Below are 14,741 nucleotides of genomic sequence, written 5' to 3' on the forward strand. Positions count from 1 at the left end.
AGTCTGAAGGTCCTGACCCTACCTAGTAAGTACTTGTGTGTGTGTGTGTGTGTGTGTGTGTGTGTGTGTGTGTGTGTCTTCCTCAAATGCCTCACAGCCATACTAGAAGATTGTCCTGGCATCCATGACTGTTTCAGACAGAGACTTTTGCTTTGGTTGCAGAAAAGTCAGCCATGGTTCTGATCAATAACTTCGCAGAAGGACTTTAAGAACCCCAAACACCTTCAATTAGGAATGAGAGGAATGCCCTCCTCACCCAGAGACACCTAACATGCACAAGTTCCCTTTTCCTTTATAAAGAGCCCCATTCTCACCCTCATGGAGTCAGTCGGCTCCGCAGCCCCTTGGGCTGTAGCAGGAGTCTAGATGAAGCCTCTCTGGGATGTTTATATTTCAGCTGTCCTTGATTCCAATCTCCAGGAAAGCAGGCTGAGCTGCTGGCAGTTGCTGCCGGTGCTCCGGGTGGCCAGCAGCTAGAGCCAGTAACACCAAGGGAGCAATGCTGCATTTTTTCATGATTTTTATCCAAATGGAGCAAAAGTGTCCTTGGCTAACTGGCAACACACAGGGATGGCACAGAGTTATCCCAGCTCTCTGAAAGTGAATTGCCCCTTTCCATTGCGTTTTTCTTTTTTAACTTAATTTTTGTTTTGTTTTGTTTGAGAAGGAAGAGTTTATTTTGGCTTACAGTTGCAGGGATAAGAGGGCAGATACTGGGCAGCATGGGAGCAGGCATGGGCGAATAGAACAAGAAACTGAGAGCTCATGTCTTGGAACTGCAAGCACAAAGCAGAGAAGGTGAACTGGAAATACGGGGACAGGCTTGCTTCTTCTTTCAAAACTGCCTTTCCTTAAACCTCCTCAAACAGTGCCACCAACTAAAGACAAAAATGCTCATGTAACAGAGCCGGTGGGAGCATTGCCCATTCAAACAACCACAGAGGGAGACAGGCAAGTTCGTGGATCGCACTGACCATCCAGACTGAATCAGTGAGCTCCGAGTTCACAGAGAGATCTCACCTCTGTTCTTTCTCCTCCTCTCTCTTCACCATCTCTAAAAACCAACACTCTATCAACTCCTATGGGCTCGGCTTCCTTGAGCTAAAAAGATGTTTATATTATGATTTTAATGCTTCGGTTTAATTTTGACAGTTTTTATCTGATATCAAACATCAACATACTAACAAAGAAAACGAACCCATTGACTGTCGATTCCAACAGAAAATCAAAGTCTAATTACAGATGCTGCCATTGAAGACCCACTAAGGTAGGCTCTGTGGGGCCTTCACGTCCAAATGGATGATTGCTCCTACACCACAAGGACTCTTACCTGCTGAGTCGTCTCATAAGCCCCCTGGCATATTTTTTCTTCCTGAACTATACTCATTAGTATTGCCTGTGGAACTGAGTTTCTTTTGGAGGCATATTTGACCCAGTTCTGTTTACCTTAAAGTGACTTGAATTTATCCTTAATGTTGAGAAATATCAAAATGAAATGGAGTCAGTTTCTTTCATTTCATTGAGCACACTTAATACATTCCTGCAATTAGGATGTCAACATCTTTATAGGCTAATTGACACAATATTTTTAGCCTTTAAAACATTTTGAAGTTTTCATTTGTACATGGTGCCATGTTACGTGTGGGAGCCCGTTTTCAGGTTCCTCGTGGCTTTACCCAGCAGGTCCACATAAAGAGGATGATTAGGACCACGGGCCTGAGTGCAGGTGTCTGAGATGGTCTGCACTTGGCTGTGCTGGGGGAGGTCTCTTGCTCCACTCCCTTGGTATTTCTATAAATACCCTGGGGCAGAGACAGTCAGGACTACTTGGAATAGGTTCCAGGCTCTCTCCAAGCTATCTTTTATTTCTTATCTGTTTATCTCCACAATCTAAATCCTTCTCTCTAATATTTCCTGGTGTTCGCACTCAAGAAAACTCTGGGGAACTGTGGGGTTGGTAGGTAAACACCCTGCAGTTACGTAACGACATTTTCATACAAGTTTATTTTATAGTTTAAGCATACCATGGATTTTCCAGCCTCCTTTTTCTCATCCTTTCTCCCTTCAATTAATTCCCTTTATTCCTCTAGATAGTTTTTGCTTCTGCTTTTACCCGATTTTTTTTAATGATAGTTTTTTATTTTTATTTCTTTTTTTGTTCTCTCTGGACCCTCAGCCAAGTGGGCAGCACTCACATGTAGAGAGCAGAGTCTTCCCACTTGACCCAATGACTGAAATACCAATCTCTTCCAGCAACAGGTCCACCCCAAGATAAGGCTTACCCAGCTATCTGAAGAGGTGTCGGGGTCACAAAACTATTCTTCCCTTTACTCTCTTGTTGAGGAAATTGAAGTCTGGAAAATTCTGTGGTTTGTTGGTATGGAGGTAGAGTTATGGCCAGAGCCCATTCACTCTACGGCAGAGCTCACACTCCTCACATGAGGCAGAGTCTCCTTTCCCCTTTATATACATGTCAACACTTGGTATGAAAGTGATGTGCATGTAGATGGTGGGTCATGAGTGAGAGAGACAAATGAGTTGGTTACCACTTGGATTATACTGGTAGACACTGAGGCCATCTTTGTAGTCTGGGCTTGAAATTTATAAGACTGTTTTATCACTATTTTCCTCCTGGGGGTGTTGTATATAGGGGGATCCTCAGCTCTCTAACAATTTCCTGTTTATTTCTTGTCTCCAACTTAAATCTTCAGATTTAAGTGCATCTTGATTCTCTATTTTGTAAAGAAAATTTCTCAAATTTACTACTCATGACTGACATTGTTGTTGATCATTTATACAAGATAATGACATTACATCAACAATACATAAAGGAAGGCAAAACAGGACAAAATAATAGGAAAAAAGTATAAAAAGCAAAATATTAACCCTATCGAGTGACATCTTTTTATTTTCACACAGCTATATTTTCATCTTTTCAGTATCTTCATAAGGTCTTTTAAACATGCTGATATGAGTGTGTGTGTGTGTGTGTGTGTGTGTGTAAAATGAGGGACAATATCAAGCTATCATATGGAGAGTGTTACCCCTGAGGGATATGATGAAGCATCACTTGTCCTGGAGGTCAGCTTTGTATTGTGGTCACAGGAAAGACCATTGTTCCCTGCTCTGGCTTCAGCTACTTTCCAGTCATGCCAATCAAGTTTCTGATTTATGCATCCACTTTGGTCCCTAGAGAGAGGTCTGGGGAGAGATACTCATCTGTTGAGAAAGAGAAAGGCTTCCATGGACCACTTAGGCTCAGTGGGCGATTGGCTGTCAGTAGTCACTTCTTCCTCTAGCCAGAATGTCGGCAAGGTTCTCCTATTTCTAGATTCAAGGACGACAGCACAAGGGAAGTGCTCAGGAATTTTATGTCTCACCAAACTGGAAGAAAGGTGTTTACAACCTGTTTTAAGACTCATGTTACATGAAGGAGAGAGAGAGAGCCCCTGAAAGCAGAATCTCTTGGAAGTTTTGTTTTGTTTGCTATAGTTGAATAACTTTGTGTCTTGCAATGAAAAGAAAACACAGGGTAAGAAAGAATAAGAACTTCAGGTAAGAACTAGAAGCCACATCAGATTGGGTAGCTTGGTTTAGCACTTGAATTTGCACTTGGGGAGCAATGTGATCCCCTGACAGTCCAGAGCTGCATCAAGAGGAGCTGAGTGCTTCTGCTCCGCCCCGATGCCGGGACAGCTCCAAACCGGCTTCCTGGACACGAGTCAGACTCCTCGTGGAATTTTCTTGATTGTTAAGCAGGGGTCCTACATTGTACAAAAACGCTACCTAAACAGAAGTGAGGGAGTAAACCAGTAAGCAGCACTTCCCCATGTCTTCTGTTTGAGGTTTCACCCTTGAGCTTCTGCCCTGACTTCTACTATAACCTGTAAGCTGACAGAAACCCTTTCCTCTCCAAGTCACCCTTTTATTTTATTTTATTTTATTTTATTTTATTTTATTTTATTTTATTTTATTTTATTTTATTTTATTTTATTTTCGAGACAGGGTTTCTCTGTGTAGCTTTGCGCCTTTCCTGGAACTCACTTGGTTGCCCAGGCTGGCCTCGAACTCGCAGAGATCCGCCTGGCTCTGCCTCCGGAGTGCTGGGATTAAAGGCGTGCGCCACCACCGCCTGGCAAGTTAACTTTTGATCATAGTGTTTATCACTGTAGCAGAAAGTTAACTAGAACACTAGTTTAACAGAGAAAAATATCACCACAACTGTTTTACAAGCTAGTGTCTTCTGAACACTGTACGCAAGTCTACTGAAAGAAGAGAAGCAACATGAATTAAAAGAACAATAACAACAGCATATCTAACCAATTACCAACCCAAGATGGAGAGATTTTTTTGGCAGTTTTTTTTTTTTTTTTTTTGTGTGTGTGTGTGTGTGTGTCTGTGTTGTAAAAAGATTACTTCTCTGATTTCTTTCTAAGGCTACTAATTTAAGAGTGTTAATTTTGCATCCTGATACTTTGTTGAATGTATTTCAGCTCTAAGTTCTTTATTTTATTTTTTTGATGGAATCTGTAAGGTCTCATACACAGAATCTATCACCTTCAAGTAGGGATACTTTCTTTTCTTCTCTTCCTACTTGTATCTCTTTTATTCCATTCTCTTGTCTTATTGTTCTGGGTAAGACTTCAAGTACTATATTGAATAGGAGTGGAGAGAATGAACACCCTTGTCTTATTCCTAATCATAATAGGGATGCTCCAGGTTTTTCTCCAATAGACATGACGTTGACTGTAGGCTTGTCTTATATAGCCTTTATTATGTTGCGACATGCTCCCTTCATCCCTAGCCTCTTTATGAGTTTGATCATCAAGTGATATTAGATTTTTGCCAAAGGTCTAGGTCCTTTTTTTTTTTGTAGTTGTTTTGGGAAGCAGTTTTGAATTCCTTAAGAAATGATATAGTAGTAAGCTGTGACATTTCTGTCTGTCTATCCCTCCATACCTAGACCTCTCTCTCCTCTCTCTTCATCCTTCCCCTCTTTCCTTCTCTTTTTCTCCTTTTCTTTCAGTTCCTTCCTTCATTTTTACCTTCCTCTTCTAATGATGAATGGTCCTAAAATCATTAGTAACCCCTTTCCTCTCCTCTTTCCTCTTTTCTCTTCATTCTCTCACATCTTTTTTTTTCTTCTTAAAGGCTAAGTATTAGAGTAATTATATTTGATCTGTGCCCATGAGAGCAGGTATATGTATAGAGAAGTAAGTGTGAGTGTGTGTGTGTGTGTGTGTGTGTGTGTGTGTGTGAGTTGTTTACATGCTAGTCTGCATATCTCAAAAGTGAGGATTCAGCTGGGACAGTTAAAAGATTTATTAAATTCAAGAGTATTAATTATGTATTTTCATAAATAAACAAAATTAGTTTGAGCCAGTTTTCTCACTAAGAGTTACATATACGAAAAGTGGGCAGTTTGCATGTGTATATGTGTGCATATATGTGAAAAGATGCTGAAAATACCCTTTAATGTTGGATTGAAATAGGAGATTTTAAATATATACAAAAATATATACATATATATAAATGCATATATGTGCACATATCTTTGAAATTTCACACAAAGTGCCTACTGTATTTTGTGCTACATTGCTTATTGAAAAAAATTATGACAGCTTTTTTAAACGTATATCAAGCCATAAATATCTAGACCAATTAACAATGATATATTTTATACACAATTGGCCTGGTGATGTCATTAAAGGAATAATGGACATCATTCTCCATGGTGGTCAGGTAAGAACCCCAGACTTCCAATTAAAAAAATAATAATCCCCAACCGCTTCCATCCAGGACAACACCCAGGAAAGGCAGAAAGATGATTCATTTTGGAAAGGGCTTCATTAAGGGAACAAACTTCTGTACAGAGAAATGAGGCCTAGGAGGAAGTGAGGGAGAGATTTGGAAACTTTCTTAAAATTAAGCCTTTTGTTTTTGAGGTAGTTGTAGGTGCACAGGTAGTCAGTAGGGACAAACCAATTTGATTCATGGGTCCATTCATCACTTTCCCTCAGCTATACTATGCCTTACCATGCTGTTTCCTAGCAACACTGTAGCACAGCCAAGTGAAAGAATGTTCCCATCACCACAACTATTCCATATGATGCCCTGTTATAGCCACACCCACTTCCTTCCCACCCCACACCTTTCTTAAACCTGAACAACCACTTACCTGCTCTGTGTCACAGTTCTGTCACTGAAACAAAATGTTACTTCAATGTAATCATAAAGCATGTATCAAAACTATCTTGTCTTTCACATTAAACATGAAAAGCTTTTTGGTACCTGCCTCTTATCAAAGCTTAAAAGTCCCTCTTTGTTCCCACTTCTCTGGAATTTTTATGATGCTCAGTTTTCCTAAGTGCTTGGATATTTTATGACTTACAACAGGATTATGCTGATTGGCTTCTGAGTACTGGACAGGACTTGCATCACTAGGGAAAACCCTACTTGGTTCTGGGTAATTCTCTTCACTTACCGCTGCATTATATTTGCTATTGTTTTGTTAAGGAGTTTGACATCTTTACCTTGTCATAGACTGGTAAGAGCAAGCATCCAGATGCCCTCTGGCCTTTGTGAGTGTGATATGAGTGGGCCACAATTTTTACTGGTGTTTGGCTGGAATGATGTGGTTATTAAATGAAGTATGAAAGGAGTTTTTTTCTGGACTCCCCCTTCCCTCATCTTTGGCTATGGAAGGAGCAAACAGCAAGTTACCATGACTCCCCTCATATATGTCTATACCTGTTTGAACTTCAGTGCCTTACTCTGTCGTCAGCTTCCCCACCATGACAAAATATACAACTTAAAATAGGACGCTTATGTGGCTCACAGTTCAGAGATTTCAGTCCATCATGGCTTGACTCAGTCGCTTTTGGGCCTGTGATGAGACAGAATATCATGACTGAAACACATGGTAGAGGAAGTTGTTCATGCCTGGTGAGGAGAGAGAGAGAGAGAGAGACAGAGACAGAAACAGAGACAGAGAGACAGAGAGAGACAGAGACAGAGAGAGACAGAGGAACTAGAAAGGGCTGGGGCCCAATATATCCTTCACGATCATGCTCCACGGAGGCTTAACTTCTTTCTATCAGGCCTTTCCTTTAACGGGTCCACTTTCTCAGGTTTTAATACACGTCCTGTGGGGGAAATTCTAGATTCTGACTAAAGCAAGGGCATCTGCAGCTTCAAGTCTGAGATAATGGATCCATAGTAAAACTTACAGCCTCACCATGATGTGGTGTCCAGGATGCTGAGATTTCTAGCGAGTCTACCCTCTTCCGTCAGCCCTTCAGAATCTCCGTACTGGCTCATGGAGAAGTCCAAGAGTGTTGATTAAGCATAGCTATGGGGAAACAAATCTACATTCCTGCAAACTGTAGTGGGTAGCCATTCCAGCTTTGATCTGGAAGTTCCAACCCCCATTGAGGCTTTGGTAACTGTCACGCCTACAAGGCGGGGCCAAGAGAGGACCCTGAAGACCAGAGATCCAGATGCGCTCCCTCTCTTGGTTCCTGGACCCTGGATGCTGGAGGTAAACAGAGCAGAGTTCTCCAGAAAACACCGCCAGACTGTGCTACACCTTTCCCAGACTCTGTAAACTATCCATTCACTTGTAAGTTACCCCACAAAATAAACCTCCCTTTTAACTACGTGGAGTGGTCTTAATAATTTCACCAACAGCAAACAGAAGGGATCTTTTTATCTTGAGAACCCTGTCCTAGTAGTCAACAAATCTGATGCCTGTAGATGGCAGTTTATGAAAATCTAATTAATCCTTGATGATCAACCATTAAGGAGCACTATTGACTGCTTACAAATGACTCAGAAAGCTGAACATAAGACACAAATGACTTTGTACAGCCACATTTAAGGGCTGTTCCTTTGCGGGTTTCCTTTGCTGCCACAGGGGTGAAGTGTTGGGAATCCTCTAGACAGTCCCTCTTGGTAAGAAGGCAGGGCAGCTTGTGGATTTATGGTAACATTGCAGTAGGTCCATGGTAATGCAAGTGTTGAATATTTAATCCAAACTCTCAGGAGCTTCCTTTGAAAGCCACTGCCTAAGGTAAGACCCTGGAAACGAAAGGCACCTACTTGCTGACCTCCTGAAAGAAACTGGGGACTCAGCCCCGTTCCTGCAAAGAAGTGAGTTGTGCAAAGAACCTGCTGAAGCCTGAAAACAGATTTGGTCCCCCACCATCACCCAGAACCTGCAGATGAGAACGAAGCCAGCAGCCGCCTGAATGCAGTCTTGTGAGACCCAGAGCAGATGACCCAGTCAAGGGAGGCCTGGACTTGTGCCTTCCAGAACTGTGCAATAATATGTGTGTGCTGCTTCGGGTATCAACTTTATGGTGATCTGTTACGTAATATCAGATAGTGAATACAGGAGCCCACAGAATAGAATCTTTGTCGTAAAAACTTTACAGACATTAGAAGAAAGAGGCATTCACCAGAAATTCTCGCCCTCACATTGACGACAAGTGACACACCAGTTTATGGACTCTTAGTGAAGTAATACAACATACACTGTCTGGAGGCATCTGTGGCATGCTGGGATAGGGTGTGGGTCTTGGTCTTATCTGACATTCCAGTGGCTACTGATTGCAGATCTCCTCTGCTCCCCACCGCATTTCCAGTGACCCTTCAACCACTTCCACAGAATCAAAACGTACTTGATGCAATTCTGCAGTTCTCACAGGCCTAAACAAGTTCAGCTATGTTCATATCAGTATTGTTTGTAATAGCCAGAACATGGAAACAACCTAGATGCCCTTCAACTGAAGAATGGATAAACAAAATGTGGTACATATACACAATGGAATACTACTCAGCAGAGAAAAACAATGACATCATGAGGTTTGCAGAGAAATGGATAGATCTAGAAAAAATCATCCTGAGTGAGGTAACCCAGACTCAGAAAGACAAACATGGTATGTACTCACTCATAGCAGGATACTAGATGTGGAACAAGGATGACTGGACTGCTACTCACATCACCAGGGAGGCTACCTGGAAAACAGGACCCCAAGAAAGACACGGGGATCGCCCATTGACAGAGAAATGGAATGAGATCTACATGAACAGCCTGGACATGAGTGGGGGTAGTGAAGGGCGAGGGTCGAGGGAAAGAGAGCTTGGGGGATAGGGAGATCCCAGCTGGATCAACAACAGAGAGGGAGAACAAGGAATAGGAGACCATGGTAAATGAAGACCCCATGAGAATAGGAAGAAGCAAAGTGCTAGAGAGGCCCACAGAAATCCACAAAGATACCTCCACAACAGACTGCTGGCAATGGTCGAGAGACAGCCCGAACTGACCTACTCTGGTGATGGGATGGCCAAACACCCTAATTGTCGTGCTAGAAACCTCATCCAACTACTGATGGATCTGGATGCAGAGATCCATGACTAGGCCCTGGGTGGATCTCTGGGAGTCCAACTAGCGAGAATGAAAAGGGTTTATATGAGCGAGAATTGTTGAGACCAAAGTTGGATAAAGCACAGAGACAAATAGCCAAACAAACGGAAACACATGAAATATGAACCAATGGCTGAGGGGTCACCAACTGGATCAGGCCCTCTGAATGGGTGAGACAGTTGATTGGCCTGATCTGTTTGGGAGGCATCCAGGCAGTGGGACCGGGTCCTGTGCTCATTGCATGAGTTGGCTGTTTGAAACCTGGGGCCTATGCAGGGTCCCTTGGCTCGGCCTGGGAGGAGGGGACTGGACCTACCTGGACTGAGTCTACCAGGTTGATCTCAGTCTGCGGGGGAAGGCTTTGCCCTGGAGGAGGTGGGAATGGGGGGCGGGCTGGGGGGAAGGTGAGGGGGGCAGGAGGGGGGAGAACAAGAGAATCTGTGGCTGATATGTAGAACTGAATTGTATTGCAAAATAAAAATAAAAATAAAAAAAAAACAAGTGAGCAAGACAAAAAAAAAAAAAAAAAGAGTTCTGGCTTTATTCACAAGTACCACCCACCTCAACAGTAAATGAACCTAAGCATTCCTTCAAGCACCCACCCAGGACTTCTCCACAGAAACGACCACATTTCCGATGAATTCGGATGTCATTAAAAAGTGCAGTATTCCTCCACTAGAATCCTGTCCGCAAATCCTGTACTCTTGGCATCTACTTTTCTCTCCCCTGAAAAAGCGTGGATAGGAAATCCTTGAGGCGGGCCTGGACCGCCCTATTGGAGGCGTGCGCAGCGCGCATCTCCAACCCCTTCTATTTGGAAATGCCTGTGGCTTGAGCTACTGAAGGTTGTCCTTGTTCGCTGCCCAAAACGACAGCGATCACCCAGTTTAAACGTAGCTACTTACAAGGCCTGCTGTCTAAGGGGTGAGGGCAGGGGGCAAGTTCCGAGTTCTAGCGACCTCTCCTCTGCTCCTCCTCAGACCCCGCCGCCACGCAATGCCACATCAGCGACTGCACTGCGCGCCCCAGCCAGGTTCCTTGCTAGGATGCGAGTGGCCCAGTGGGCGGAGGCTGACAGAGCCCGCAGGAGTGGCGGGCTGCTCCACCAATCGGCAACCAGGGAGGAGGCTTGGCAGCCAACCGCAGCCCAAGCCAGTGACCCGCCAGGAAAACAGATGAAGCGCATCTGGACAGCTGTGCTGAGAAAGTTTGTGGGCCCCTTCCCGGCCTGCCATCCGCAAGGCACGTCTCCCACGTCGCCTCCTGCTAGCCACTTACTACTTATTTATTTTTCCCCAAGAAGCAATCAGCAATCCAAACTCGAACCTTTTTCTTCCCGCTACCCACCCCACCCTCCCATGCGAGGCGAGGCCACATCACATTCAACAGTTTGATTTTCATGAGGCTCTGAGATCAAAAGAGCAGAAACAGCAACAAAAACCCAACCGCCGTCTGATCCGAACTGGCAAAGTGGGAGAAGTGGGGTGCTGAGTGTACAGACCAAGCTGGGTAAGTTCTGAAGACGCGGGACATCACCTTGGTCGTGCTGAGATCTCTAGCCTGTGCCTTTGACCTTCTTGCCAGACTTCTTTTGGTAAGGGGAGAAAAAGATCTCATGCTGGGAAAGACTGCAGGAGCATCGGGCTCCTCTGTTTTGTGGACATCGTTTGCTATTTAAAATTTACGAGGGGTGGTGCTAGTATAAGATTTCTTGGGGACGGAATTTTGCCTGGTGTTTTATAGTAAACCTTTCTTCATCCCAAAGGCAAATTCTCCTCCTCCTCCTCTTCCTCCTCCTCTTCTTGTACAATGTGTACATTTTCAAACTATAACTATCCTCCACGCCCTTGATGGAAGACTGAGAAAACTCTGATGTATTCAGAATTAACACAACTTTTGACAAATTACTTAAAACTTGAATCATGTGAAGGACTTACTGGGTTTTTCATTTAAGTTTGAATGTAGTTGAAATTGTGAATATCCCTTTTCAAAGAGGGAGACCTAAATTCCTAGATGGTTATTAACAAAATAATTAAACATGTGATAGACCACTTTGTGTGCCTGTGATCCTATAATTACATATTTAACCTCTAATTCTATCAAAACAATACCCACAGTGATTGTTATATGTGTGTGCTTACACATAGCTCTAGTTTATGGGTCAGGATTTAGGAATGATGGGGTGGAAAATGCTGAACTAAGAGTGACCCAAGGACCTTTCCTTCTGAAACATCTATGATTTCCTCCATCCGAGGAATGTTTTTTGAAGTTCAAAGTTATGTTGCATGCTGTTCACTCTTGGAGGGAGATCTGACTCAAATCAATCTTTAATTTCGGGCTCCTAAAGCAGTGGGTGAGGATTTGGTGCAAAAGTTGTTGCTTGTGGAGTATGTTTTGGTCCACAGAGGTAGACAAATTAAAGTGGATGTAGGGATGCAGGGTTAGAGCGACATTATTATAAAGGGGCAATAAGAGTTGGCGAATCAAGATCAGTGCACAGCTTCACAGTACAGTCTTGGATAAACCACTCACCTGTTCCCCAGTTTTCTCCTTTGTAATGTGTTAATAATAAATAATTGTGCATACTGATGGTGTCTAGAGTATCGAGTTAAAATATGTTAATTGTTAGGCCAGCCTGGCCTAAAACATGTCTTTGCTGCGTTTTCATTTTTTTTTTTTTTTTTTTTTTGTGGTTTTTCGAGACAGGGTTTCTCTGTGTAGCTTTGCGCCTTTCCTGGAACTCGCTTTGGAGACCAGGCTGGCCTTGAACTCATAGAGATCCGCCTGGCTCTGCCTCCCGAGTGCTGGGATTAAAGGCGTGCGCCACCACCGCCCGGCCGTTTTCATTCTTTATCGCCTTTCTTCCCAGCTTCTGTACACGGATTTCTTCTGTGGCATTCTGACTTCTTGAGAAACTAGGGTTTATCCAGCTCTAAACATTTGCTAGTCAGGCACAATGTGAGGTTGTAAAAGAGTAAGCATCATGAATGGACGGCAAAGAAGAATTGATGGAGGCCTTAGATGTAGAAGGTTCTGGAGCGCAGAATGTAGAAATCTACATCTGAATGTAAGTTGGTTTCACAGAAAGGCCGACATTACCCGGAAGTGGTTTTGACAGTTCGCTTTAGGGGTGATGGTGGTCAGAGTCAGAGCTGAGACAGAATCTAGGAGCAAGGGGGAGTATGGCAGAAGCATGAGCGCTTGAGAAAAAGCTACAAGAAATTAGTGTGGGCGGGTGTCGGTGGTGCTGGCTGTAAGCTTTCTGCTGACAGGTAAGCGCCATGAGAGGGGTTGGATTGACAGGTGGTGAAAGAGGGTTGGTGAAGTATATTGGCATGGACGTGGTAAGCTGAACTGACACCAGTTGCCAAGTGGAGGCTTTGTGTCAGGGTTCGTTTCTGGGGTCCCCACCGCTTGTCCAACAGGCTCTCCTCCTGCAGCTGGGGTGGGCAGGACTGGATGGCTCACCAGGACCTGGCAGTCTGAACATTGGCAGTGATATCTTCCAGCTCTGTGCTAGTGGTCTGGTACCCTGGGGCATTACCTAGGCTACTTTTCATTAACAAGGGCCGCTTGGAAGTCTTTGGCAGGAATGTGATTGTTAGACCCCTGCCCTGTTCTCATATAAACCCAGTGTGTGCAAAATAGATCTTTAATGTCCTGCTCATGAAGTCATCTATTCCTGTGTTAATATTTAGAAATTTAAAATTGCAATTACTGAGGTAGATATTACCTATCATACGCATTTGAGTGAAGGGTGAAGTTTGAGGTCTTGTGTCTTGTCCCAATGACACTGTGGCAGAGAGCTGGGTTCTGGTGTGGCTACTGGCCACCTGCCTGACCTCAGGCAAGACACTGAGCCATTGTGACTCTGTGATATCATCTATGAAATGATCTTCCTGGTCCTTTTCCCTTAGGTGGTCATATATTCATCTCCTACCAACTTTGGAACTGTCTGTTGTCCGAGGTGCCTGCTTGATACATCCAGCTATTACTTTTGTTGACTTAACATTTGTCAAGTGCTCTGGTGTTCAGCTCATGACATCTTCACAGAAACCTTATGAGGGTTGCTACCCCACAGAGGCATAGATGGATTAAAATACTTGCCCGCAATCCATAGTGAACAACCAGCAGACATAGACCCAGCCTAATACAAAACCCGCAAGCTTTGACCATTAGGCTACACAGTCTTGGGTATATGAGAAACTGGCTCTTCTTCCTGCTCCCCCTTTTTCTCTCCTCCCTCCTCCCCACTTTGTTCTCTTTCTTGTTCCCCACTTCCTTTTCCTTTCTTAGCTGCAGGGTTTTGCTACACAGCTTAAGCTAGATTCAAATGTGTGATCCTCCTGCCTTACCTTCCTGAGTCCTGGCATCCCAGGCAACCATTATGCCAGGTTTCATTGTTCTAGTGTGTGGTTGTCAGAGTCAACTAGACAATGGAAAGAGGATCCTTGGAGCCAGGGATGCACTGATAAAATTTCCTTAGAGAGGCCAGAATAGCAACAGGATTCTGTCTAGGAGGTGATGGGAGACATTGTATTGCATATTAAGTGGATTTCATTGCCCGTAAACATTTGTCTTCCTATCTTGTTTGAATAGAACTCACTGTAGTATCTGGATTTAAGGTAGACAATAAATGTCAGCCGGTGTTAATCGGATGATTATCTGCATTGGAAAAGGAGAGACCACTGATGTGTTTTTAAATCTTTGGGTGGAGAAGCACAAACCTGTTTTTTCATCTTTCAAAGTACCTAGCTCTAGATCATCCCCCAAAGCTTTATTAAGAGTGATTTGCAAGTAGTACACCTCAACTGGGGAGCAGTATACACTATTCTCATACAGCATCTCCCTGCCACGACTACCTGTCAGTTAGTGAGTTAGTAAAGGAAATGAAATAAACACCAAAATCGAATGCATATTACCGTGCATTTGAAGCAGGTACCTGGAATCCTGGTCTCTCTTCCCCCTCTCTTCTGCACCCAGACTTGAGATGAACAGGTGCGCTCCTCTAAATGGCATTGCCACATGTACTGCATCCTCAAAGGCCCAAATCAACAGAACTAATCATTCACGGATGGAAACCCACTGCCTCAGCTTCCTGCTCTTACAGGTGTGTTTACAGGTGTGCACTCTGTGTGTACAGGTGTGCACCCCCACACCCAGCAAGCAGGGCAGTAGCAGGAAGCTGAGTAGGCAACACAGCATCTTTTTTCAGAGTGGGGTCTTCTCCTTGCAGACTTTCTCCGAGTGTCTCTCCTCAGCTTAAAGGACATAAATGGGACTTCATTCCACTCTTGTGACCTAGCTTCAGTGA

The 14,741-nt window shown here is 43.8% G+C and overlaps 1 protein-coding gene across 3 annotated transcripts in view; it reads left to right on the forward strand.

Annotated features, from left to right (window-relative positions):
- The first annotated feature begins 10,595 nt into the window (after window positions 1–10,595).
- LOC131922754 (transmembrane protein 45A-like) overlaps window positions 10,596–14,741 on the forward strand; it is a 75,702-nt gene continuing 71,556 nt past the window's right edge. For 2 of the 3 annotated variants that reach the window (XM_059277594.1, XM_059277592.1), the window contains exon 1: window positions 10,596–10,936. The gene's annotated coding sequence lies outside the window, so the exon portion shown is untranslated. Of the gene's footprint in view, window positions 11,022–14,741 lie in introns of all 3 variants that reach the window. The other variant, XM_059277593.1, reaches the window with a different exon arrangement.

Source organism: Peromyscus eremicus, chromosome 12 (genome assembly GCF_949786415.1).
Source record: "Peromyscus eremicus chromosome 12, PerEre_H2_v1, whole genome shotgun sequence".
NCBI lineage: Eukaryota > Metazoa > Chordata > Mammalia > Rodentia > Cricetidae > Peromyscus > Peromyscus eremicus.